The sequence below is a fragment of the Octopus sinensis genome, linkage group LG5, assembly GCF_006345805.1.
Source record: "Octopus sinensis linkage group LG5, ASM634580v1, whole genome shotgun sequence".
NCBI classification, from domain to species: Eukaryota; Metazoa; Mollusca; class Cephalopoda; order Octopoda; family Octopodidae; genus Octopus; species Octopus sinensis.
Genome location: NC_043001.1, coordinates 2,075,737 through 2,103,246, shown reverse-complemented (window position 1 = coordinate 2,103,246; position 27,510 = coordinate 2,075,737).

Genomic DNA, 27,510 nt, shown 5'->3' with positions numbered 1-27,510 from the left:
ATGGTTTCTATGGCTGGATACCATTTTCAGTGCCAACCACTCCAAGAATGTAGTAAATGGCTTTTATGTGTCACTGGCATGGGTGCCGGTTATGTGACCACAGCATCGGCCATGACTATCATCTCATTTGGCTTCACAGGTCTTCTAAAGCACGACATATCACCAAAGGCCTTGGTCTCTTGTCATGGCCTCCCATGAGGCCCAATGTTCAAAGACCATGCTTCATCCCCTCATCCCATGTCTTTCTGAATCTACCTCTTCCACAGATTCCTTATATATATAAGGTTGCCTCATCTGATGACATTTTTATTATTATTCAAGGCAGCTGATTATGATTTGAGGGATATTTCACTGCTATTTCTCACAGGCTGAAGGCTTAATAAAAGATTCCTTCACTTGCCACATATGTTTGTCTGGTTGTCTCTGTTGTATTTCTACATTTGTGTTGCAAATGAAATCAGGTTCACTTCGTATACAGGGAAATATTTGTGATGTAGATATATAAATATATATGTGTGTGTGTGTGTGTGTGTGTGTGTGTATGTATATGTATGTATATATGACAGAGCAAAATATGTGATGTAAAATAATAAACATTATGTGTAATGTAGAGTTATATACGTGAGGTATTGAAATATATTTCATTGTTATCAAACCCCAGCTCAGCCCTTCTAGCTAAGATTTGTGATCAAGAGCATTCCAGGCATGACTGTCCCCCCAACTTTTCAATCAGTTTCCAATTTAACCTAATTCCCCAGTAAATGCTAATAGAACTATTCTTTCTATTCTGTATGCTCTAAATTTCCTGTTGATTCTATTGTTTCTGCCTAATTGAGCAATCAACTTCTATTTTACTGCTGTAATTTGTCAGGTAGAATTTGTTTTTGTGACGTCATTTTAACATTACCTCCGTCTGTTTCTAATTCAATCATGTTTGGTGTATTATATGGCATTTCTCTGCATCGCATTGTTGGCATTATTTATGTGGTGTGTGCTGTGCTTGATGACTATTCAGTTGATGTGATCTCCGATTGGTCAAAGCAATTTTTATCTCCTCCTGTGACACACACATATCTAGACAAAGCAGTGATATTCCTCTTTCCCTCGTTTCTAAAATTGGATTTATGATTGAAGACCAATTTCAAAATCTCTCTTCATTCACATAAATATGAAACATATTTGTTTCCATGTTAACGGCTTGACATTTTATCTTTTATATTCCTTTATTCTTTTACTGGCTTCAGTTATTTCCCTTTTGCCGTTTTAGAGCCCTCCCTCCTATGATTTTACTCAATTGTATTAATACCAGGCTTTAAATCAATGAACATAAACACAGACAGGGATCCAGATACAGACATATTTTTATGTATGTGACAACAAGGAACAATGGTGATATGTTCCCTCATAACACAAAACTCGATAGGAAAACATTTGTGAAGAACACAAGGATCCTATATAGAATTCCCCACAAAACAAGGCAAAGCACTTCACATATATCATAGCACAGTGGTAAATTAAACATAGATTTAGCATACAGTAAGCGAAATAAAATAATGCACACTCGATTGATGATGATGTATAATAGTTGAATACTGAAATGCTGGCATTAGTGCCAACATCAATGCCATTAGCTTTGCTTGCCATAAACAGGCAGCAACGACACTTCTCCTTGAAGATGAAACAATGAAAGCCCAGAATACTGTCAGAGCTGTCAACACCATCATACCATCAAAACGTTGGTTATATCAGCAGCAATACTAATATTGATAGCTGACCCCCCTCCCCCCTCTCTCTCTCTCTCATTCCCCATTTATTTATATACCATTATCATTACCATTCACCATCTACATTTTCATATTTGCATGTTGCCAGACAAGATTCTTTGAGGTAGATTTTCCATGGTTGGGTACTTTTCTTGTCACCAATCTTTAATTTGTTTCCAAGCAAGCTAATATCTCCCCACAATCCAGACATGTTTTCATCAATGACACTGAGGTAACAGCATCACCTGTTCCACTGATTGAGGTCGTTTGTGAGTTTATGCCTGATAGGATGCTGGCAAATAATGGCGCTTCCAGAACAACACTTTCAGGAATATCACTTCTAACCAGTGACTTGCAAGAGAGTAGACTCTGTGCAGCAACATAGTGATTCCTTGTCTGTAAAACGTTTTTTTTTTTTTTTTGTGATATCAAGATCCTTTAAACTGTAACAGATTATTCCATGATCCATCTTGTCAAAGGCTTTAGCAAAATCAACCCATATACAATCGGTATCCATTTCCTTCAGGAAATTATGAAGTATTATGTTATGGTGCCATAGTAGTTGCATCCAACATGTTCATCCTGTTTGATAAATTCATACTGTGTATCATTGAAGCTGCTGTTTTCCTCTTCATATTTGATTTGTCTTTTTCAAACAATGTGTTCAGCAGTTTTTGATGTGTTAGATGTGATCACAAGATTATTTACATTATTTACATTTGGCAGATATTTGTCCTCATCTTGTTTGTTGTTAACACAACATTTAAGTTGATATATCCTCCAGCCTTCATCAGGTGTCTTGCTGAAGGCTGGAGGGTATATCAACCAAAATGTCATGTTAACAACAAACAAGATGAGGACAAATATCCACCAAATGTAAATAATGTAAATAATTGCTCATCTCTTAAACATAGATCTGTGTGATCAAAACGTGTTTGTAATTTATAGCTTCAGATCTGCCACCTTCCTTGTGTATAGATGTGAACATTGCTTCTTCCAGTATTTCTGGGAATATGCCAGATACTAATGACTTTTGGAATAGCATCTTTAATGGTTTGGCAATGCAGTTTTTATATAGTTTTAGCAGTGTGGCTGGAACACCAGCTGGTCTTGGTACTGATTTGAACCCAAGTTGTAAATAGTTGTGTTTACATCCTTCTCCGTAATATCTTTAATTTCTAGATATGTCTCAACAGTTGAATACTGAATGCTAAAAAATTATTTTAGGTTATGCCCAATTTTGTTAATTTTAGACTGGAAGAATGTACTGTTATATTGTTGACACAAGAATTTGAATATTTCTGATGGTTCGTTTTTGTATAATCCCTTTTGGCCCATTAGAGAACCAATCTGATTGTGAATTCTTGATTTTTGTCTAACAAAGTGGCAGAACTTAGGAATAGACTATATTTTCTACTGTTTGATGTTCCTTCTACAAATTTTCTTTCTCAGAGATTTCTTTTAGATCCAGTTCAATGCCTCTTCTTGTTATTGTTTTTCTCACTCTCATCTGTTGAGAGAGTTTGGTTTTTTTTTAGATGTTTTATCAGTTTAGTTCAGTTATACATAAGTATTTAACTATCTCATGGAATAAAACTCTTGCAAAGCTAGACATATTTAGATGTGGCATGCATTTGACAGATCTTGATTACCTCTGCATCCAGAGCCTTCATTCTTTCTTTTCTTCCATCCTTCATTTCTTCATTAACATTGAGGTTAGCAATTAAATGAGGCCAGTTATTTGAGAGGATCTCGATTTCAATTGCTTTCCACTTGTCCGCCCTAAAATTTAAGTTCCTGAACTCTGTGTCAAGTTCGATGATAATTTTATTTTTACCAATTTCTCCTGATAAAGTGATCATCAGATCGCTGTTACCACTTGTCAGCAGATATGGATAGATCCCTTAGATTTTGTTTGATAGTGTCCTCGAATGCTTCAATAGCCTTCTGCATGTTGCCTAAAAAGGACTTTCTTCAGAAGTCTATCGTCACCAAATCTGGCAATGTGATATACCCAGCAGAGATTCCTCTGCCTCAATGCTGCAAGAATTGAAAGCCAGCCTCCCAGAAAACTTCCAAGTTTTGAGATATGTTGCCACCATTTGATATTCATGATGACTCTCAGATATTCTTTTCTACTACAGGCAAAAGGCCTGAAATTTAGGGGAGGGGTATGAGTCGATTCCATCGACCCCAGTGTGTAACTGGTACTTATTTCATCGACCCTGAAAGGATTAAAGGCAAAGTCAACTGCGGCGGAATTTGAACTCAGAACAGAGCAGCAGGTGAAATACTGCTAAGCATTTCGTCCAGTGTGCTAACAATTCTACCAGCTCGCTCAGATATTGCATGAGAAAGGAACTGACCCTTCTCACCTGTATTTTGTAAAGAATTCAAGTGTCTGCTCCATACAATAAAACTGAGATGACAATGGCTCTGTATACTTAACATTTTACTTTCATTGAGATATTGCAGATTGTTTCATAGTCACTCATTTACACATCCAAATGCAGAAGTTTTAGCCATGGGATTCTGCAGCTCTTTGTGTATGCGCATATTAATGTGTGTATGTGTGTGCATGTGCATGTGCGTGTGTGTGTGTGTGTGCATAAAAATGCACACATTATGGAAAGAGCACGAGATTTGTTATGAGGCTAGTGCACCATGGAGGTGACTGCATGCTGCACTTCAGTGAAGCACAACAACCAATATGGGACTAAAACAGCTGCTTTATGTTTCAGTAGAATATCATTGGTCAGTTATTTGATGGATACTTGGCAGGGGGTTCCAAATAACAGCAATGGAACCTAGGTAGAGCTGGATGGAAATATCATATGTGTGTGTGAGGATTTAATTAATATTTATGTGAAATTAATGTGAGAGGCGGATATGTTGGAGATTATTCAATAAATGATTCTTACCAAACAAGCCATTCCCACTAATAAGATATACCATACCTATATATCTGTAGAGTATTTTTCCTTCTGCAGATCTATATATATATATACATACAGGCATATATACATGTGTGTGTGTGTGAATACATAAGGTTTACTGTTCCATAAAGATAGAATCAACAAAAAGGCATTCCATCCAGTCAGTGAAAGATAATTATCATTTAATGTACACAATATAAAGATATGAGTTACTTATTGTTTCTTGCTGTGAATACACCAGGCTAGGTAGGTTTTTATAATATGCCTTGTGTCTCCAAGCAATCTTCGGGCTCTGAGCACATAGTCTGGTCTATTTAAAAATCAGGATGCTGAAACATGAGAATCTACAAGAAAAAAATTAGGAAAAAGCAAGAAGAAGGTCGATGCAAGATGTTGAAGAGTGAACAAAAAAGGAAAAAGAAAAGAACAAAAAGAAAATTAGATTCATGTCTCATTCATTTGTAGAAATTATAATTAAAACTGGTTGTAGAATGATTTAATGGAGTCAGCTTCAAAGACTGCAAGACAACAACTCAATCAGAAGAAGGTGGCGTTCTCCAATTCATCAAAAGAAATTTGTCCATATGCTTGTATTTGCTGAAAATTTTAGATCTGGAATTCAGTAGAATGGTAGAGTTCTTGAATCTAAAACGGTAAAAGATGGCAAATGTTTTCAGATGATGGCAACTACGGTGATGAGGATGATAAGGATGAGGAGGAGGATGATAATGATTACAGCAATGTCAATGACAACTACGACAGCAACACTTATCTAAAGATCAAAGATGTTGAGAAATAAGAGCGTTTGAGGATATATGAAGATAATATTCAAGATAATTGAAGAGAATATGTCAGTTTTGCAAATTCTTTAGTGTGGTGTTGGAATGGTAGAATTATTAGAACTTTTGGACAAAAATACCTTGTGATATATTGTAGTGATTCTTTAGCTTCTGAGTTCAAATCAAGTGTTAGGGTGACTTTATCATTCATCAATCTGGGGTCAGTAATGAGCATTCACTTGTTTGATCAACTAAATTTCTTATTTCTTTATTGCCCACAAGGGGCTAAACATAGAGGAGACAAGCAAGGACAGACAAAGGGATCAAGTCGATTATATCGACCCCAGTGCGTAACTGGTACTTAATTTATCGATCCCAAAAGGATGAAAGGCAAAGTCGACCTCAGTGGAATTTGAACTCAGAACGTAGCGGCAGACGAAATACCGCTGAGCATTTCACCCGGTGTGCTAACATTTCTGCCAGCTCACCGCCTTGCCCAACTAGATTTCTGCTCATGAAATTAATCTGTAAACATCCAAAGATTTCATAGACACATGTACCCCAGATTTAATCCTCAAGATGAGTTTGCACAGAATATTGTTTGATAAGGTCTGACCTTTGAATTACAGTAATATGGAGAAAAGAATTGGTCTGACTTCTGGCATTGGTACTTCATTTCATGAACCTAACAGAAGAAAGGTAAAATTGATCTGAGTAGAATTTGAACCCACTGAACAGAGAATAGTTGCAAGTAGAGAGTGGTATTCTATCCAATTCACTGCTGACTCTACCATTCTGTTGGTGTCTGAGAGGACGAATATGGCGACATTCAACTAAAAACTTAAAACAATATTCAAACGTTTATAAAAACTTTCTGCCTGGCCTTCAACCACTTCAGAAATTTTTTTCTGCCATGTTTGGGTGGGTGGTTGGTTGGCTGGTTAGCTGGTTGGTTGAAGCTGATGCTCTTTCTTTTTTGTTTCGTGTTATTTTTTTTTTCATTTATTTATTGATTTATTCTATTTTTCATTATTTATGCATTATTTTTATCTTTTCCTTTTTAAAAAAATGAAAACTAAACCATGAAAATTGCAATTTCATTTCAGATGTGTATGGTTGCAGTTTTCCACACAGAAATGTTTGTTATTCAAAATGTTAATCTTCTTCCAGTATTTTTTTAATTCAATTCCATAATGAGAATTTGACAAGTAATAGTTTAGCATTACACTAAAAAACTAAAATTTAGAGAACTTTATGTCTAATTCTTATTGCTTATTTCTTCCCATCTTCGAAGATTAGATTAACTTTCCTTCTGTCCAGATATGAGAAACAGCGTTCTGGCTACAAAATTTCTTTAAAAAAACTAAAACACTTAGTCCTTTCTCTCATACATCTTTCATTTGTTTTCAACCCAGATATAAGTAAAAGCTAAATTCAATTAGATGAAGCAATATATAGCTAACAGCTGCTCAGCTCGAATGTGCACTAAATTTCTGAAAAATCAAATAAGCTCTTTCTTTTGACGGGTTTGTTCCAAAACTAAATCCATTTGGGTGACTAATTTGGATCAGAGAGGCATTGTATAGTTTCATAGAACATGGTCGACAACTTTAGTAATACATGCTCACAAGTATGTTTGTGTATATATTACGTAATTTTGTCTTTATACATGTTTTTAGATGTACACAACCATGCATATTTATATGTGTGTGTATGTGTATGTACATGTCTATGTATGCAACTTTACACATGCATCCACACTCATATATTTACACTCACACACTCATGCATGCACATACCTCATCACCACCATCACAATCATCATTGTCCTTTTACATCTACTTTCCATGCTGACATGGATTGGACAGGTAACCATCCAGCTTAGTTTTATTTCGATCTCAATCATGCTATTTCAGCAAGGCTTCTGCGCCTAAATTCCATTTGTTACACCAACCATTTAACAGAATGTACTTTTTATCATGGCACCGACATTAAAGATGTTGTCATGCCTTCAGCATGACTTGAACATTCTTTAAACACTTCATTGTCTCTGTTCTGTCACCAACCATTCTAGAAATCATACTGGGTACAATTCCATTAAGCAAGGCACCACCTTAGTTTCACATTGGTTGTCAATCCAAACAACCAAAGAAGAACCAGGATAAGAGGATGAAAGAAGAAAGATAATATAGTGGGAGAGGCCAAGTGACTGGGGGAAGTAATGGAAGAGAGACAATAAAGGCAGTTGCATGTTTGCTGGTAAGGGCAAGATAGAGTGAGAGATAAAGAGTGACAGATTTAGATGATCCTGACATGGAGGGAGTGTTATTAATAATTAATGATTCATTGGAGAAAGAATTCTGGTGAGCAGTCAAGATATATGATGGTTCGCTATACTGGATAGAGTTGGATCAAGTGTGATCCTTAAATATGCAGGTGTGAAATTCATGATGAGCAGTGGGACCAAAGCCAAGAATGTGGCTGTGAAATGAACTCCTGAAAAACGCAGTTAAACGTGTCTGAGCCATACTCCCACACAGTATTCAGGTTTATTTGTTGTTGCTAAACCCCAGGTCAGATCTCATTAATAATGTGCATGCATCCAGGACTTATTCTTTTGTAAGCCTAGTACTTATTCTATCGGCATCTTTTGCCAAACTGCTAAGTTATGGGGACGTAAACACACCAACATCAGTTATCGAGTGATATTGGGGGGACAGAAACACAAACATACACACACACACACATATATATCCGATGGGCTTCTTTCAGTTTCCGTCTACCAAATCCACTCATGAGGAAGACACTTGCACAAGGTGACACACAGTGGGACTGAACCCGGAACCATGTGGTTCGTAAGGAAGCTACTTGTCACACAGCTACTCCTGCACCTATATATATATTATATATATATATTGGTTGGCGTTAGGAAGGGCATCCAGCTGTAGAAACACTGCCAGATCTGACTGGCCTGGTGCAGCCTTCGGGCTTGCCAGACCCCAGTTGAACCGTCCAACCCATGCTAGCATGGAAAGCGGACGTTAAACGATGATGATGATGATGATGATGATATATATATATATATATATATACACACACACATATATATATACATATATATGTATATGTACATGTATATTTATATACATATATGTATGTATATATATATATGTACATGCATATATATATACATACATACATATATATATATATATATATATTATATATATATATATATATATATATATATATGTACATGTATATATGTATAATATATACATATATGCATATATTCATATATACATATGGTGGCTGCCCCCTCGTTATCGAGTATGGCCATTGCACAAAGCTTAATCAATGTTGTTATCGTGCAATGCCTGTGCAAGAAGATTTTTTTTTAAAGTGAGGAAAGGCTGTGCACTGAGTCAATCCCACTCACTAAGCAACAGCAGTCTTAATCCGAAAAGAAGAACAAGTCAACATCATCGGTAACCACTGAGCCACAGGTTTTATGTCAGAGTTATCACAGTTACCTGAGTTACCTTCTCCTAGAAGGATGCCCTAACAAAGGCTACGAGTCCTTCACTCCCAATGGTTTAACCGCACGATCAGGTATTCAGTCCGATTATTTCTATGTCCCCACGCATGATACAGCTTTAAGACATTTATTGGATGGCTGTTGATTCTCAAGAGTTTCTCAGCCCTTTGATGGGTTTTGTTTTTCATCCTGCAGGGTGTCCAATAAACACCCTCCCCACCAAGCAAGCTTGGTGGAGTTGCCGGTTTAGTCGCCAACGGCCCGACCATGCAACAGGTTTTACTGGGTTACATGTTACCAGTAGCACTCGAAAGTGACCTGACATACATACATATATACACATACATACATACATACATACATACATACATACATACATACATACATACATACATGTATACATGTATACTTCATAGGTGTCTTTCAGTCTCTATATTAAAGATATTTTCCCAAAGAGCAGTGAAGTGAAGTGGGACCACAAACTCAAGATCACATGGCTCGGACACAAGCTTCATAACCACCCATCCATGCCCTCTGCTCATATTTGTTGCAGGAAATTTCTGTGATTTGAAAACACTATGCTGGGTTTTGTACATCAACCTTGGGATTGTTGGTTTCCCTTAGAAACCTTGCTCTTCTGTGAAATATCGAGTGCAATTCAGTTTACTGGTGTCCAAAGCTCCTCGACTTATATTAATGGATGGATGTGAATTGAGCACCACCACTTAGCAAACCATTTCTCAGTGTTATGTTGTAGCACTTCTTGTTGATGAAAGTTATTATAAGTTAAATGGTTCTTCTCCAGACACAAAACTGTGTTGCTCATCAGAAGTTATGCCCTTTTCACTCTTCTAATCTAACTTTTTATCAGCTTTCGCCAGCTGTGTCAATAAATACAGCGGAAATTGATATATAAAAGTCATTAATATTGTGTAGTGTTTGCAATCTGCGTCTCCATTCTAGCACACACTCACACGCACACACAAAAACACTTATACACAACCATACATTCAATCAAGTACATATATATATAATATATATATATATATATAATATATATATATATATATATATTATATATATATATAATATATATATATATATATATATATATATATATATATATATTATATATATATGTGGTTATATCTACACACACACATTTACACAGACCAGGACACACACAGAAATATATAAGTGGTCCTCAAGAGAGAGTTCTTATTTCTGTCAGCTGATTCCAAAAAGAATATTAAAAAATGCAAAAATAACCAAAAATTGAAAAAATTGAAACCATACATATCATGATTTTTTTTTTTTTTTTAAAGTCAGGAATGTGGACAGCGACCATAACTCTTGATAGGTCCTCAGGCACCAGTGGCTATTTGGAAAGAAGGTATCTTCCAAAGATAGTCTTGGCCTGAAGTCATACACGCCCAATGGTTTCTTTTAAAGCATAGGTTCTCGAAATGGGCACTACCACTCCCCAGTGGGCCTTGAGATGGTATGGAAAAAGGAGGCTTTGGGAGGAAGGCAGGGAATTAGGGGACACTATGAATTTATGATATTATTATAGTATTGTATACAAACTATATACTATATCAAATATCAAATGATTCATAGTGTATATAAATTAGTAAAATATAAAATATTTATTTACACATAAAAATAGGGGTGGGGGCGCTGAGGGTGTGATGTGGCCATGAGGTGGGCAGTGATCCAAAAAGTTTGAGAACTTTTGTACAAAAGGCAGCACAGCTGATGGTGTCGGTGGGAAACTAGGTGATGGGTTACTTCTAACAGGATTTGAACTCAGAAGGCCACAACACAGCACAAATACCGTAAGGCTTCCAGTCTGACCTTCTTTCACTTCACCAATTCCATTACCCTGGAGGTTTGACATTCTTTGTTGGCTTCAAAAAGGTGGAAGACAAATGTAACGTTGGCAGGATTTGAACTTACAAAAGTAACTCCAGAGTTACTTTTGTTCATGACACACATCAGACCCACTTGAGTCCCTTCTTATAACTTTCTGCTAATAAAATCATAGTGTGTGCGTCTGAGTGAGTGTGTGTGTGTGTGTGTGTGTGTGTGCATGCATCTGTTGAACGAATATCAGCTTCAAACTTGGATGTTAACCGATGATGATGACATTCAATATTCACAGACACATGTGTGTGTATTATGCACATGTGTCAGTGTCTGTGAATGCGTACATTCTTCATGGAAACATGAAGAATGTATGCTAAAAGAAGAGAATATTTGATGGTAATTCCAGTCAACGAATCCTGTGTCTCTACACCTTTGAGAACAGAACGAAATCAAAAAAATCTCTCACTTGAGAAAAAGGTGTTAGTTAGCAACAGGAATGGTATTTACAACCCAGAAAATGGTTTTTGTTTTTGTTTTTTTGTAATAGATGCAAACATGACCGGAGGCAGGCAGGTGTGGGGGGAGGGGGAAGAGAAATTTGCTTGCCAAAAACATGGCTCTGGGTTCATTCAGTTACACCTTGAACAAGTGTCTTCTACTACTACAACCCTAGGCAGACCAAAGCCTTGTAAGGGAATCTGGGAGAAGGAAAGGGAAAGAAACCCATGTTCTGGCCTTCATTTCCAATCTAAATATTTCTAGCAATGGAGATATATTAATAACCATGGAAACAGGAGAGGGTTGGCAACAAAAAAGCCACAGAAAAATCTGCCTTGGGTACTGCCATCAAACCCATGCAAGCATGAAATAGTAGATGTTGAAATGGGCCCCTAGATGCATTTCTAGCTCATTGTGTGTGTGTGTGTGTGTGTGTAGCAGGTATATTGTCCTACATATGAAGGTGGTCTTATTTGGACTTTGTAGAGAGCCAGCAATAGATCATAGGTCAAGCATTTTGTACCCCTGAAGAAAGTGTCGCAGTATTTGGTAATGTTGTAAATCTGTAAGGCAGGGATGATCGTCCTTGTTATTTCATGGACCAAAAGGGATACAAAAGAATAGATGTTACCAGACTTAAAGTCACGAGAGAGAAACTGTTGCCAGTCGTCAAACAGCTGAACTGTGGCCATTAAAATGCTATAAAATAAATGAAAAACTAAAATATTTTATTGATTGCCAATCATGATTGAGCAGAGAGATGTCGAGGCATTGAGATAAGCAGTTAAATGGTTTAGAACAAAGCAGTGATCCAGCATACCTTTGTAATGGTGATCAGACTGTGATGGGGAAAGAGAGACAGACAGAGAGAGAGTGATAGAGACAGAGAAGAGAGAGGGTAAGAGAGACAGAGAAGAGAGAAGGTGAGAGAGAGAGAGAGAGAGAGAGAGAAGTCCTTTCTACATTAGCAGATTGGAATAGTCTGTGAGGAGATAAAACCCAATATATTGATTTCTGATTGGGTAGAATTTATAAAGATTGGACATTGGAATTTGTGGTGTTCATCCTTTCTCAAAGCAACAATAAACATGATACAATATCTAACAGCTGTATAATGCATGTGACTTGTTAGCTTGTATCATGTTTCCCCTGTTTTAGGTGCCTCTGTAGGGGTCACTATACCCTAGGCCCATCAAAGCTGCAGAACATCAAGGATGTGGTGGCTGGAGAGAAAAATGGCTGCGTCAGCACTATAGAGGAATATTATGAAATGAAAGACCTCGCTCAAGACTACCATGTGCCGCTTAGTCCAGGAATGAAAGCCATGACTTTATGATCATAGACCCAATACCCAAACCACTGGGTCATGCACCACCACAATAAAGTCGATTGGGGCGTGGAAATGAATTTCCATTTGGAAATGAAACTTGTTGCAAACTTAGATTTTCTCACTTGCCAATATAAAGTTATTAAATTTAAATTTGATTTAAAATTCAAGAATTTTCTTCATAACACATCAAATCTTCAAATTCATTGAGTAAAAATCGGAGGAAATCAACCAAGGAAGTGAATGAAACACTTCAATTTAATTTAAAATTTTATGTTAATAATATTATATTTTTTTGATTTAATTCTTTATTTCTAGTGTTCTTAATTCAAGGAAACATCAAGTTATTAGTCTAAATAACTGGAGAATAAACACCAAACTGGAATTCTTAAACATTATTTCTATTAACAATGGTAAATTCCATTCCTGGTTCACTGTTAAGGAACAATGGCATTTTATGCAGACCTTGAATCCCTTATAAATTGGAAGCCAAATTCTTTTCAAACCACATCTCTTAGTTTTTACTTTTTTCAGTCATTGGACTGCGGCCATGCTGGGGCACCACTTTGAAGGGTTGTTTTTAGACAAACAAATCAAGCTTAGGATATTATTTTCTTCTTTTTAGACTGGTAGTAATTCTATCAATCTCTTTTGCTAAACCACTAAGTTATGGGGACTTGCATAAGCCAACCCCAGTTCTTAAGTAGTCATAAAGGACAAACACACACATACACTGACACACACACACACACACCACACACACACACACACAGACAAAAACATATGACAGGCTTCTTTCATTTTCCATCTACAAAATACACTCACAAGGCTTTGGTCTGCCTGGGGCCATAGTAGAAGATAATTACCCAAGGTGCCATGCAGTGACTGAACCCAGAACAATGTGGTTGGGAAGCAAGCTTCTTACCACACAGCCATGCTTACATCTACAAAATCAAGAACACATTCAATAGTGTAGACCTGAATATCTTGAAAATAAGTTGTGATGGTCATATGTGGAATGCTTGGACCAAGAATACACTTCATCTGAGATTCTCTGCTGGTGTATAAAAGAATCAGAATAGTCTTTTTACTTTCTCAGTCAAAGAGTAACACATTCTTTTTTCACTTCAAAATGGCCAGAACAAACTAATTTCAGGATTTTGAAATTCACAAAGGAGATGAGACGGGACCAGCTACAACAACAACTTCACTTGCCTCAATAGGTCTTCATAAGCGCAGTTTATTGCCCAATGATTGAAGGGTACTTTTAAATGGGTTGGTTATGCTGCTCTGGCAGCATAGGCCATGGTTATTGTCTCACTTGGCTTGCTGGGTCTTCTCAAGCACAGCATATTTCCAAAGGTCTCGGTCACATGTCATTACCTTGGTGAGGCCCAACATTTGAAGGTCATGCTTCAACACTTTATCCCAGGGTCTTCCTCTTCCACAGGTTCCCTCTACTGCTAGGGTGTGACACTTTTTCACACAGTTGTCCTCATTCATACGCGATACATCACCATACCAGCACAGTCATCTCTCTTGCACACCACATCTGATGCTTCTTCAATCCAACTTTTCTCTCAGAGTGCTTACACTCTATTGTGTGAGCACACTGACATTACACATCCAGTGGAACATACTAACTTCATTCCTTACAAGTTTATGCATGTCCTCAGCAGTCATGGCCCATGTTTCACTGCTGTGTAGCATGGCTGTTCGTACACATGCGTCATACAGTCTACCTTTTACTCTGAGCGAGAGGCTCTTTGTCACCAGCAGAGGCAAGAGCTCTCTGAACTTTGCCCAGGCTATTCTTATTCTAGTAGCTACACTCTCAGAGCAACTGACCCCGCTACAGACTGAGTCATCTAGACAGTGGAAGCTATCAACTACTTGTAGTTTTTATCCCTGGAATACAATGGAGGCTGTTTTATATTTATATATATATATATATATATATATATACAGTTCCATTTGAAGACTCCACTAGAATGGATGAAAGCGCTAATATATGATTTATGATATATGAGTTTTAAAAACATGTAACATACTAATAAATATCTGTAAATATAAAACTATCCGAATTTCTGAGTACCTCATTTCTTCTAATATAAAATACCTGTACATCATCTCCAAACCTTCTAATATATATATATATGTATGAGAGAAAACAGATGGAGAGAGGAAAAAACACAGAGGGAAAAAATTGTGTGTGGACACATACATATATGTGTATGTATGTATGTATGTATGTATGTATGTATGCATCCATACATGTATGTGTATGTGTGTGTGTGAATGTGTGTTTAACTGACCTCTTTGCACAACTTTCTCTGCAGCCCACTCCAATAGCTATCATTTCTCTACTGCAGACATCTCAATCCCCAATCTAACTTCAGCATTCTGTTGCTGCAATTAAATGTGAGTAGAGCTGCATTGTACCTTGCTTAGAAACAGGTGAGGGCTGACAGAAGTAAGGACACCTGACAATAGAAAATCTACAGCAACAGATTTTGTCATACCTGTGCAAGCATTAAAATGATGACATCGATATAATTAATAGGGGTAGAGGCAGCATTAATACCAAACAGTAATCCTGATCTTCCATTTACAGTAGATGTTGTGTTAGAACAGTGAATACTGCATTATTTATCCTGAGAGAACCCCTCATATTATAATAATAAATGCTTAATCTGTTGACCACCCTGTTTATATTGCAGGTGGGTGAGAACTGTCCACCACAGCCACTGGAACTGTTAGATCATGTGGTTTCAGCTTTCTTTGGCCTTGTCAATGACAGATGTCCAGCAAGACAAAGTAGACATCTTTTATCTTTTACTAGTTTCAGTCATTAGACTGCTGCCATGCTGGAGCACCACCTTGAAGAATTTTAGTCAAACAAATCAACTTCAGTACCAATGCCTGTTACTTATTCGATCAGACTCTTTTTGCTGAGCCGTCAAGGCAGTGGGCAACAAACACAGACACACAGACACACACATAGATATATGCATATACCTGGTGGGCTTCTTTCAGTTTCCATCTATCAAATCCACTCATAAAGCTTAGGTCAACACAAGGCTGTAGTAGAAGATATTTGTCCCAGGTGCCACACAGGGTGATTGAACCTGGAACCATGTGGTTTGGAAGCTTCTTATCACACAGTATTTCTGCTTGCAAGCAGTAGTTAGGAGCAAAGTGAAGGCTAGACCACCATTGACGAGATCTGGTGAAGTAAAATGTAGATTGTTTTTATTGTTGCCGATGACTACTTTAACATTAGCCATAAAAAGAGTCTTTCGTCCTTTTGCTGTTGAATGTATTACTTGTTTTGTTTTTATGACATCTCATGAATGCCTCTTTGGTGCTGCAAAACTTGAAGTAATGGAAAAGCAGTCGACTTTATTAATAATAATAAGAGTAATAATAATACAAATACAAGTACATGTGTTTCTAAGATCTTTACATTGTAGTGCTTCAACACTCTTCTAATTTCAATATAAATTTTTGCCCGGTTCTGGTAATACATCTGACAATACTAAAAACAAAATACACATAAAAAACAGCAAAAATGTTCACTGATTTTATCTCCGCTCTACTAATGGTCATTGCACATGTGAATATTAGAGGGAAAATGAATGTTGAGTCAGATGGTACTAAATTAATTTCAGCTCTCTAATAACAAGTTCTATGTGAATATTGCTTCTTGTTATGATTTCTCTGTCAACGAAAATTCCCTTTTCTCTTTTCTATTTTTTTTTTTTCCAGTAACAACTCTTCATTTTATTCTGTTTTCAGAAGCATAACAGATGTATTAACTTTGAATTTTATAGAGCCAGTGTTGTTGTCGTTTTTGCTGCTGCTGCTGTTGTTGTTGTTGTTGTTGTTAAGCAAAGAGACAGGTAAGGGTGATTAGGTGATGGTCTAGGGCTTAGGGGCAGGAGACCCCAGACCTTGGAAAAAAAAACTTGGTCATCTTGTTGTAGTCGAGCACTCTTCGTTGACGCCCGACACCACTGGGAGGTGGCCCTCGAAGTCGCTGGAAATGGAGGTCTCCAGGTCCAAATTCTCGGACGGCTGCTGCTGCTGCTGCTGTGATTGTTTTGTTTTCATTGTTTTTGTTTGAGCCCAGATTAGTCTTGATCGGGTGTGTATGTGACATGTTAGTAACCAGGTGAATCATTGGTTTTCATCCAGTGACATCTTGTTTTAGATGAATCATACTTCTGTGTAATGTTCGACCAACCGTCCACTCAACCCAGCTGGCCTGTGTTGAAGGTGTGCTGTGTCCATACCCACCAAATTTTGCAGGTGTGAGACATTGACTTCATGATTCCAGCAGTATTATGATACACAATCACCTGGGGTAATTTGTTAGCAAATCTAATTCATTATCCAGGGAAAACTATTAAACCAGACTGAAGTTATGTACAGAAACAGCTTTTAATATCAACTCACCTGATATCACTGCTGTTCTTTGGTGCAAGCTTTCTGTTTTGAAATTAAAAGTCTTCCAATAAAATCTCATGCGATGTTTCAAACACCATCTCAAGAACGACAAAGTTGTTTTACTAAATACTTCATTTTTTTCTCTAAAATTAATTGAAACAAAATCAGTGTTTATCAACAGAAAAGAATTAAAGAGATCTAAATTAAAACCTTCCATCCAAGTTCTAAGGACTTTGGAATGGCAGAATCATTAGAGGAAGTGGCAGACTTGATCTAAAAATATTGGTTGCCAGGAGACTAAGAAGGCCCACTTGCAACTGCAATGCTATCATTTAATTTCGTTTTGTTAAAAGTATTCTTTTCATCAAGGCTGAAATAATTAATGCATTCTTCTAGGAGTGAATAAAAAAATTCTCAAACTTGAGGGGATGGGTCCCTTAGATACTAACATAGGCCCCCATATATGGATTCTAATGGCACAGGGACCTGCTTGCTACCAGGCAAGTTGGTAACCTGACCAGTCTGCCACTGATTAAAGGATTGAGACAAAATTCCTGATGACATTTCTACTGGCTTTTTAGATTCTGAGTTCTACTCCAAGTGAGGTCAACTTCAACTTACCTCATGGGGTCAATAGATTATTATACCAATTAAATATGGTGTAAAGTTAATCAACTCACCCTTCCCACAAAATTTCTGCTCATCTATAGAATTTGAATTATTTTTGTAACTTGCTTTGGAAAGACATTGAAATAGCTCCAAAGATTTCGGTAAATCTTTATGTTCTTATTGAATTAAAGAAGCTCCTCTTAAGAATAATTCACACAGAAACCCTTCTTTGGAAATACCAGAGATGTATTCTTCAAGCTGTGAAATGCTTAAAGGTCTTAGATTTTAGACTTGTTTATCTTTTGTAACTTGTTTGCATTCACATCTTCAGCAACAACAACAACAGCAACAACAACAACAACAACAACAGCTGCAACACAGGTGACCATTCCAATGATATCAATGGATGGAACATGTTTTACAAAAATTAAAAATGAAATCAAACAGTATCAAATTATGCCTCACTAAACTAATAATGTTTACCTCAATAAATGGAAAAAGAAAGGATTATTCCATGGATATTATTAACATTGATTTGCAAATTGTGGGCGACGCCATTTGTAGTGGAAAATATTTTTGTGATGTTTGTGTGAACTCACACACCAAGCCACACTGTAAAGCATTAGTTCTGAAGCCATCCTTTTCTCTCACTCCAACCCCTCATCAATAGCATAAAGATGCCTCCCTCTCAATGTTGCTCCCATCAATCAAAGGAGATTTTAGTCATGCAGGCAAGCATGGTGGTCTCACTGGTGCTGGTGCCAAGGAAAAAGTACTCAGCATATTCTGTAAAGTGGTTGGCATTAGGAACGGCATTCAGTCGTAGAAGTAATGTCAAGGTTGTCACTGAATCTTGATGCAGTCTTCAGACCAATCAGATTCTCTCAAACCATTCAAACCATGGCACCATGGAATAGGGACATTAAATGACGATGATGATGATGATGATGATGATGAATCATGTATGTGACACCAACCCATCAAAACAGTGAACATGATTAGATTCACATAAAAGACAGGGTTCTAGAAGGATGATATTAACTAAGGTGGCACTTCCTTGCTTCCAGACAAAATCCAAGAACTGGCAGTCTGTGAAGATTAAAGAATTATTGTGGTTTTCAGTTGCCTTTAAAAAAATTCATTTTGAAGAGATCCTCTATGTTGTGTGGCGAGAGGTTTATGCTATCTGACTCATTAACTCTTGGTCTGTAGACTGTTTTAGGTCAGAGAAAGAGTGATTGATTTGCAACACAGAGGGAACCAGTTGAAATATGTGGTTGTAGAGGAACTGGGATGGATCTACAAGTTCCAATGACCCTTGATTATCAAAGAATGAACCAGAATTATGCCCAGTTGAGGGAGTAAAAATGAAGAGATTCAAATGATGCATGCCTTAAATTTTGGTTGTTAGAACTGTGTTGTGATGCTGTGAAGAACTGGAGAAGTGGAGGGGAAGAAGAAAGGGTGGCAGAGAACCTACAGCTTCCGTTTCTAGAACTCTGCTAGTCATAGTTTCAGAGTCTTAGTTTCTAGAATGCCATCAGGTAGAGTTCAAGTAGCACTGCCATTTGGGAAAGCAGCTCCTCTCTTAGTTCCAGAAACAATGGATTTAAGGTTCAATATCATCTTGTAATGTAGAGGGGCCAGAGTTCAAGCCATGAGTAGGGCATGCAGCAACAGAATGTGCCAAAGAAAATAAGAAAATAGAAAAGGACACCCTGTCTCAAAGAATATAAATGAACCCAAGAGGAAGATAACCAAAACATCCAGGTTTCTTGCCAAGCAACAGTTTCTGGTTAACATTGCTTCGTGTTGGTTTTAAATTTTGACACAAGGTAATCAAGTTGGGTGGGGGTAGGGGGTGATCGACTCACATCGACCCCAGGGCTCAACTGGTGCTTTATCAATGCAGACAGGAAATTAGAACTCAGGATGTAAAGACAGATAAATGACTAATGGAGGACCTAAACGAGACAAAAGAAAACTTTGGAATCAGATGTGGGGCACACATGAGAAGCAATAGAATCCCATTATGGGAAACATTCCAAAGACAGGGTGGTCATCAGATTAAGCATTTATTGTTACCAATGGTTGTATGTGGATCACAACCAAGATATGGAGCTTCTTTTACCCCCTGCACCACCCACTCAGCCCACAAACTCTTTTCTAATGAGATTTTATCAGCCCCAGAGAGAAACCGGAACAATGAGCGATCATGATCAGAGCTAATTGGTCATTTCAGCCATTTGGGAGGGACTAAAATTTCAGTCATATTGTCTTTTATTCAGTATTTTTTTAACAATTTTTTTTGTCTATTTTTGCATTATCTGCAATTTTTCACCCATTTTGCATGTATTACATAACATTATTACTTCTCCCTTAATTTTTTATATTAATTTCCTAACCCCCCCCCCTTCCCCTGCATCATTTGTATATTGTATACCTCGTATCATGTGTATTTGGACACATTGGATTATGGATACCCAATTGATAGAATCTTCCGAGTGTAACATAAAATGTGGTCGTTTCAGCTCTCAGTCGTCAGAGCTTGTTGTTGTTGTTAACATTGCCAATGCAATTCGTTGTTAAATCTTGTTGATGTTATTTTTACGCATGCAGTTAACGTTGCTGCCGTTGTTATTCCAATTATTCATGCCGTTAATGTTGTTGTTATTGCTGTTGCTGTTCATACTTGTGCCATTGTTGTTATAATTATTTAACTATAAACGATGCTGCTGGAGCTAATAACTAGCAGCAGGAGTTTACCTAAGATATTAAACACAAAACAAACAAACCAAAAAGAGAAAACGGAACGTTTCGGTTTTAATGAAACCCACCTAACTAATCCAGTCATTTTTCTAATCTATTTCTGCTTATTGATCATAAGCCAGTCTATTTAGATGACAACGATAGATAGCGATAGCAGCGCTCGGCTCTGGCAATAGTTGAATAGCCAGGAAGAGATAAACTGAACCGAAACCAGCTGGATGGAGGACGGACGAGAAAGAGAAAGAAAGAGAGAAGAGGAGGAAGAGGAAGAGACAGGGGCTGGGGTAGTGGGAAAGAAACAAAGAGAAAGAAGGTAAATGGCCTTCGATGTTGTGCTGACAATTTGTCTAATGACAGCCTAGCCATAAAAACAGTACCATTTCCTGTTATAATGATTATTGAGAGAAAACCATCTCAGTGTGGAAGACCATAAAGTAAATTAGCTCTGTAGAAATACGACTACAATGGGCCACACAAGCTGACAGCCTCCTTCCCAACCATCGGTGAGCCAATGAGGGAGCAGCCACGTGGTGGTCAGCTGAATTACTAGATATAGTAATCATTACTTCCTCAAACCCCATCACATTGTTTTAGAAAAACACATATAGATATTGTAGACCCAAATTTCATGCATTTAGGAAAATGATAGGTTGGCCATAGCCTGTTCTAAGTGAGCTGACGTGAGATATAAACAACAAGCATTATACTTTTTAGATCTTCACATTTATGTCAAATATCCAACCTGCGAACTATTTTTCATGTCAAATGTCCGTCCTTGAAAAATTCATCATATCAAATGTCCATCCTGTCAAATACCTATCATGTCAAATATCCAACCTGTGAAATATCCATCATGTCAAATACCCACCATGTCAAATGTTTATCATGTGAAATGTCCATCCTGTCAAATACCTATCATGTCAAATATCCAACCTGTGAAATATCCATCATGTCAAAAGTTCATCATGTCAAATACCCACCATGTCAAATGTCTATCATGTGAAATATCCATCCTGTGAAGTAGCCATCATCTTAAATGCCCATCATGTCAAATGTCCACACCACTCAAACTTAGTAACACTAAACATGTTTCAGACAAAATTTTTGTTGTTGCTACAATGTATTGTTTTAAATCTTTGCAGATTTCAGGTTCCCTCAAATACAATTGATGGCTGTCTCCTTCAGGAGGTCACTTCCCAATCACACAACTTTGAATTCAGTTGCACCATATAGCACCTTAAGCAAAACTTTGGCTGCCCAAAGTCTTGTGAGAGGAAAGTGAAAGAAACCTCTCATTACAGTGTTGGACAAAAATACCCGGTGTGCTTGTTTTAGCTCTTTTCATGTTGAGTTCATATCCTGGCCAGGTCAACTCTGCATTTTCTCTACATGGAATCAATACAATAAAATACAACACAAATACTGGGGTTCATCCAAATGACTATTACCATTCTACATCATCATCATCATCATCGATTATTAGGCTCTCTTGCTTATCCCTCCTAAAGGCTATTATTATCTGTTTGTCAGTCGAAGTCCCAGAGGATCTGGAACTTTGTACCAAGCATCCATTATCTCATATCCATACTTCTGGCATAGCAGACAGTGAAGGTTTTGGCCTTAGCACTCTGGAAGAAATGCTTAGTAGTATTTCACCTGTCTCTACATTCTGAGTTCAAATTCCTTCAAGTTTGTCTTTGCTTTTCATCCTTTTGTGGGGGTCGATGAATTAAGTACCAGTGAAATACTGGGGTCGACGTAATCAACTTGTCCCCTCCCACCCAAATTTCAGGCCTTGTGCCTTGAGTAGAAAGGATTGTTATTATTATTAAGGTGATGATCCAGTAGAGTTGTTAGCACACCAGGCACAATGCTTGATGGGATTTTGTCTGTCTTTACATTCTGGTTTCAAATTCTGCTGAGATCAGCATTGCCTTTCATCCTTTCGGGGTCAAGGAACTAAGTACCAGTTGGACACTGAGGTCAATTATTCTGCTCAGCCCTTCCCTTAAAACTGCTGGCCTTGTTCCAAAATGTGAAAATATTAATAATAATGGTGCAGATGTGTCTGTGTGGTAAGCGGCTTGCTCCCCAACCACATGGTTCTGGGTTAAGTGCCACTGCGTGGCACCTTGGGCTAGTGTCTCCTACTATAACCCCAGGGCACTAAAGCCTTGTGAGTGGATTTGGTTGACAGAAACTGAAAGAAGTCTGTTGTATATACGTCTGTGTGAGTGTGTGTGTGTTTGTGCCCCTATCACTGCTTAGCAGCTAGTGTTGGTGTGTTTATATGCCTGTAACTTAGCAGTTCAGTAAAAGAGACTGATAGAATAAGTACCAGGCATTACAAAATGAAAAATAAGTACTGGGAGGGGGGGTTGATTTATTCAACTAAAACTCCCCAGCATGGCTGCAGTCTAATGAGTGAAGCAAGTAAGAGATTAGAGGCAGAAAGGCAGGAAGAATAAGGGGAAATGCCAGAAGTGAAGGAACCTCAAACACAATGGAATTGAAGCCATTTTGGTTTTACAGCTGTTCTTTTATTAATTCTAGGTCTTAAATAAAAAAAAAGAAAATCTTTGGCCACTTTACAAAACCAGTATTGATCATTTTGCTTCATTAAAGGACATGCTAACACTGATATAACGAGGGATAAATTCCCTCGTTATTTTATATTTTATTCAACTATGTTAGATAAATACGCATTTTTTAAAATTTAAAGCTGTTTTTTTTCCGTGTATGATTAAAAAAGAATAAAATAAAAACAATGAGAAAAATATTTAAAACAACCCCAAAAATAAAGGAAAAGTTTTACTTGATATTCACAATAATAAATGAGATATCAGAAATCACACATGTGCATGCACACACACACATATTCACATGTATATATGCATCTATATATGTATTTATGTGTGTGTATGTATATATATATATACATATATATATATATATATATATATGGGGGTGTACATGTATAAATATGAATGTATACCATTATAATCATCAAAATTTTTTTATATGTCCATGTTTCATGCTTGCATGCATCGGATAGATCTGTCAATCCCTCTTTCTTTCTCTTCCTCTATCATTGATGTATGTGTGTGTGTGTGTGTGTGTACACACACACAGTTCTTTGTATCTAATCGAACGTGTTGATGTATTTTACAGAGAGGAGGAGGAACCAGAACAGAATTCGTTCCATTCCAAAATGTTGATTTGGGTTTTGAATTATTCCAGATTCTAACGGACATTAAAAATTCAGCTTGATTAGGAATTCAAGTTGGCAATTGCTTTGTTCTTGCTTTGAATTCCATTACCGTATGTTTCCTCCATGAATAATATAGCAATTCCCTTCCACATCTCTACTACATTGGAATAGTGGGATCTGAGTTTCGAATCTAGCTTCATCAAGTTATCTTGTTGCTCAGGTCCAGCTCAGCTTCCTTTTACCAAGCCTATGCTCAAAGACATTCCAGCCATGACTTTCAGACATTTTAGAAATGTTTTGTATTTTGTTAGAAATTGTGGTTATTGTTCCAGCTTCAAATCTTACCAGGCACCAACTTTGCTTCTTCATTTCCTTTGCAGACAACAAAATCGTCACCGGTCAAGTATCCATGGCAATTGTTTCAACTAATCTCCTCACACTTTGAATATCATTTCTGGAAACTTATCAAGATAAACAGTGATGATCTTGCAGGTGGGGCCCAGCTGGAATGTTCTTCAGATTGAGTAACCCATCCCATTCAAAAGGTTCTTGAATAAGGGTTATTTAAGGATGTTATTTAAGGATGTTCAATGAAACATCCATGTTACCAGAAGTGACTTTTCCAAACCCCAAAGAATATCTCCCAACACATGGCTATGATGCTCCCCAACCACTTCTGCTCATGATTAGAGATGCACATATTGTCAACTACCAAAGGACATGCTCATCTATTTAAGGTCAATCAACTGACAAGCAAATCTGTGGTATTGAGCAGAATATTTGCTGTAGCCCATCTTTTATACCAAGACAAAACAATGTACATAATAACATTCCCAATCAGTTAAGATCAGAAGCCATGAGGGCCACTGCCTGGTACTGCATGTTATTATTATTATTATTATCATTATTATTATTATTATTATTATTATTATTATTATTATTATTATTATGTTATGGTCATCTTCACCTTTCAGTTTTCAGAGTTAATAAAATAAGTACCATTTGTACTTTGGGAGTCAATGTTTTTGAGACTCACCTCACCTAACCCAAACTTGCTAGCTTTGTGCCAGAATTTGAAACTACTACCACTACCACCACCACCACCACCATCATCATCATCATCATCATCATCATCATTATTATTATTATCATTATCATTATCTTTATTATTATTGTTATTATTATTATTATTATTAATATTATTTTTTGTTTTTCAGTGAGTCTCATGAAGTTCCAAGAAAATATTTTCTAAACACATTTTACAGAATGGAAATTATTTCTTTTTGAATTATTTTAGGAGTGCCAGAGTGTCTACTTGAATACCTCAAGTAGACGTAGGGTCTGTTTTAAAATCCGATTGAACCTTTATTGGGTTTACAATAGGTTTCAATATGGCTTCCTTTTTGTAGAGTAGCAGTGAGAGTATAAAACAAGAAAGGGAGTAGCACTAAATATGGCTTTTTGTAGCAAAACAGTTAAGTACTCAATACATGTAAACAATAAATATATAAATAAAAAATAACAACAACAGCAACTACAACAATAATAACAATAATAATAATGATAATAATAATAATAATTTTTTGAATTATATTTGCAGAATTCAAAGAAAGTGAAACAAAGCATAAGAAAATAAAGTCTCGGCTGCAGAGAATGGTTCTTGACTAAAAATGCAAATTTGCACAACGTGAAAGAAACAGCAATAACAATTCACTGGTACACATGGACACACAGACAGAGGAGGAGGAGGAGGAGGAGGAGGAGGAGGAGAAGGAGAAGAAGGAGGAGGAGAAGAAGGAGGTGAAGAAGAAGGAGAAGAAGGAGGAGAAGAAGAGGAAGAAGAAGAAGAAGAAGAAGAAGAAGAAGAAGAAGAAGAAGATGAAGAAGCTGCGGCGTCAATTGCTCTGAACATTTGGTCTCCTTTTGGGATACATTTTCTTTCCAGAACTTTCTTCAAATTCTAATTTCCTTCATTTTTCTCGCAACCTAGCAACAGACATCTTTTATTAGCACATTGTTTATTAAGAATGTAAACATATATTCTAACAACAATATTTGGATCTTTTCGGTTTGAACGGCAGTTTTTTCTAGCAGTGTCATATGAAATTGTCACCCATAATTATGACCCTAGTATTGATCTATTGCATTTCAATCTGTTTTAGGGTTAGGGTTAGAGTTAGGGTTGGGGGGGTATCTTTTTTTCTTCACAAACGTAAATAAACCCAATCTGTTTTTTAAACGAGGGACATATTCATATGGCACAGATTGTTTTTTTACCTCAATAGACGCCATTGATTGGTTGAAACTGCAGAAACTGAAGAAAAAAAGACAACAAATATCTTATCAACTATAGAATTTTCTCAATAAAGCCAGGAGAAAAAGATGTTTTATAAACACATTCTATCAGTATACGAAGTTTAAAAGTGTTTAGTTACGTGGAAATTATTGTAAAAAACTGCCGTTCAAACCGAAAAGATCCCAATATTTCTTTTTAGAATAACATTTAGGAAGAATTATATTTTGTCATCAAGCAGAATACACCATTCTTGGGTCTTTAGAATATATTTTTTCATTAATTCAGTTTGAACATCATCACCACCATCATGATCATCATTACCATCATCGTCATCGTCATCACCACCACCACCACCACCACCACCACCACCACCACCACCATGATCATCATCATCATCATCATCATCACTAATATCATTATTTTCATCATCTTTACTATTAATATTATTATTATCATAATGATGACACAGATAATAGTTAATTACTTTTGCTTCCTTTGTATAATCAACATAATCAACTTTGCTTGTTTTACATAATTTACAAATAAATACCTGATATCACCTTTGATTGCAATAATTCCCAGAACTAGTCTTTAGTACATTTTGTGATAATGAGGCATTAATATATGTTAATATAATGTTAATACATGCAGAAAAGTATTTCAAAACTGGTGTCTATCAAATAGTTTTATGGTGAGCCTAAATATAATATCCGCATGCTGTAGGCAGCTTTAGTTTGGGAAACTAAAAGAGCCTTGTATGAGTTGCTAATTTCTGTTGGCTTCACAAATACCTTGTCTCTGTTTTACTTTATCTTTATGGCATTGCAGCCTTAACTTAATATTAAGCTATCACTGGGGGTCGTGTATGTATACAGTGGAAGTAGATATCATTTGACGAGACCGTAATTATATTTCTATAATCTATGCTGTGCTTCTCTTGACATTAATATGAATTATTTCATTCCTCTGTCAATTAATGCCACACATAAACCTGACTGGAATAAATAGGCAGCCGAGGAACCTCTGTTCACTTGATCACACCTGCTTGAAATAGAAGTGAAATCTCCCTTAAATCACACCCGATCATCTAAATAAAGAGGAGGGTGCCTTAGATAATGTGGTCCAAGATACACTATGTCTGAAATAAATAATAAATGGCCACAGGTGGAATGTCTATGACCATAGATTGGCTCAATCATAGAAGACCTGAATCTAAACAACAACAACAACAACAACAACAATTAAATTAAAGTAATTCTAGATAAAAGTGAAGAATCATAAAATTTCCTGTTCTATGGAGAAGTTGCAAAGAGACAGAAAAGGTATATTGGTAGCTTCTTAACATAAATATATGCAAGAAGCACAGCCTCCGCTCATTAGTGGGAGTAAATGTGTAGCATGCTTTTAACGATTGGTTCAGAAAGCTATGAAGTCACGAGCAGGCATGGACATCCTCTTCGCTCAAT